Source organism: Macaca thibetana, chromosome 11, assembly GCF_024542745.1.
Source record: "Macaca thibetana thibetana isolate TM-01 chromosome 11, ASM2454274v1, whole genome shotgun sequence".
NCBI classification, from domain to species: domain Eukaryota; kingdom Metazoa; phylum Chordata; class Mammalia; order Primates; family Cercopithecidae; genus Macaca; species Macaca thibetana.
Window position 1 is genome coordinate 9,784,400 of NC_065588.1, and position 2,479 is coordinate 9,786,878.

Sequence of the window (2,479 nt, forward strand, 5' to 3'; positions counted from 1 at the left end):
TGTGCCACCACACCTGGCTAGTTTTTATATTTTTTTATAGAGGTGAGGTTTTGCTGTGTTGCCCAGGCTGGTCTCGAACTCTTGAGCTCAAGCGATCTACCCACCTCCACCTCACAAAGGGCTGGGATTACAGGCATGAGTCATTGCACCCATAGATGGATTTTCATATGCTAAACTATCCTTGCATTCCTGAGTAAATCCCATTGGTTATCATATATGATTCTCTTAATATACTATTGAATTTGGTTTGCTAGTATTTCGTTGAGGATTTTTGCATTCAAATTCATCAGAGATATTGGTCTGTAGTTTTCTTGTCTTGCAGTGTCTTTGCCTAGCTTTGGTATTAGGGCAATTTTGACCTGATATAAGGAATTTAGAAGCATTCTATCCTCTTGAATTCTATGAAGGAGTTTCAGGGAAACTGGTGTTAATTCTTTTGTAAATGTTTAGTAGAATTCTCCAGTGAAGCCACCTGGGATTTCTTTTTAGGGGGATTTTTGATTACTAATTCAATCTTCATACTAGTTATTGATCTTTTCAGATTTTTTATATCTACATGATTCAGTCTTGCTAGCTTGTATGTTTCTAGGAATTTGTACATTTCTTTTAGGTTATCCAATTTGTTGGCATGCAATTGTTCACAGTATTCTCATGATCTTTTTTTATTTCTGTGGTATCAATTGTAATATCTCTTTTTTCATTTCTGATTTTATTTATTTGCTTCTTCTCTTTTTTTAATCTAGCTAAGGGTTTATCAATTTTGTTGGTTTTTTGTCCATTATTTTTAGTTTTTATTTTGTTTATCACTGCTCTAATCTTTATTATTTCCCTTCTGCTAAATTTGAGTTTAGTTTGTTCTTATTTTTTGGTTTCCTAAGGTGCAAAGTTAGATCATTGATTGAGATATTTCTTCTTTTTTAGCTTACACACTTACAACTATAAAATTTCTTTATCATTGCTTTTGCTGCATCCCACAAGTTTTGGTATGTTGTGTTTTCAGTCTCATTTGTCCCAATGTATTTCCTAATTTCTATTGTGACTTGTTTTGTGACTCCATTGGTCATTTAAGAGTTGTTTAATTTCTAAGTATTTGTAGATTTTTCAGTTTCTCTTGTGTTAGTGATTTCTAGTTCGCTGTATGGTGATTGGAAAAGATACTTTCTATGATTTCAATGTTTTTGAATTTGTTAAGATGTGTTTTGTGACCTAACATGTGATGTATCCTGGAAAATGTTCCATGTGCACTCAAAATGAATGTATACCCTGGTGCTGTTGGTTGGAATGTTCTGTATGTGTCTATTGGGTCCAGTTGGTTTACAGTGTTGTTCAAGTCTTCTATTTCCTTATTAATGCTCTGTCTGGTTCTTCTATCAACTATTAAATGTAACTTATTGAAGTCTTCTACTACAATTGTGTTTCTGTGTTTTTCTCCTTTCAATTCTTTCAAAGCTTGATTTATATATTTAAGAGCTATTAGGTTTTGTGCATAAGTATTCATAATAGTAATATATTCATGGTGAATTGAATGTTTTTCATTATAGGATATCCTTCTTTGTCTCCTGTAAGTTTTTCATTTAAAGTCTCTTTGTTTGATATTATGTAGCCACTCTTGCTCTATTTTGGTTATTATTTGGCCAGAATCTGATTTTTTCCATTTTTTCACTTTTAGCCTATATATGTCCTGATATTAAGACTTACTTTGTAATTTTCTTAATGGCTTTTTGTTAAAAAATAAAACACTTCACAAACTTGCATGTCATCGTTGCTCAAGGGTCACACAAATCTTCTCTGTCTTGTTCCAACTTTAGTTTGTGTACTGCTGAAGCAAGCACTGTCAATTTTTTTTGCGTGTCTTCTGACTTTTTTATCTCTCATTTTCTCTGCCTTCCTTTGTATTACATTGATTTTTTGGAGTGACATACTTTTATTCTTTTTGCATGTTCTTTTTTCCTGTATTCCATAGATATTTTCTTTTTGGTCGCCATGGTAATTATGTAAAGCATCTTAAAGTTATAATAGTCTATTTTAAACTGTTAACAACTTCAATCATATACAAACATTGTACTACATTGCAGCTTTGCCCCCCCAACACTTTATGTTATTAATGTCACAAGTTACATATTTATATACTGTATACCAGTTAACATGCAATTGTACCTATTTGTTGTACAGTTTTATCAGTTAAAATCTATGCACCAAAATTAAGATAATACAGGTTACTCTACTTGCCCATGAATTTACCTTTGATTCTTCTTTTTGATCAAGTCTGCCATTGAACCTCTAATAAGCTTTTCAGTTCAGTTATTGTATTTTTCACTCCATAATTTCTATTTGGTTCTTTGTTATAGTGTTTCGTATATTTGTTAATAACCTCATTGTGTTGATGCACTATTTTTCTTATCTCCTTTGGTGGCATATCTGTCCCCTTGTTTAGTTTATTGAGTGTATTTATGACAATTTAAAAAATTCTTTGTCAAGC

General features: G+C 31.8%; 1 non-coding gene across 1 annotated transcript; it reads right to left on the reverse strand.

Annotated features, from left to right (window-relative positions):
• Nucleotides 1-1,725: 1,725 nt before the first annotated feature.
• On the reverse strand, nucleotides 1,726-1,832 carry LOC126931853 (U6 spliceosomal RNA). The gene has a single exon (XR_007717967.1). It is a non-coding gene; the product is annotated as a U6 spliceosomal RNA (small nuclear RNA).
• Nucleotides 1,833-2,479: the final 647 nt, after the last annotated feature.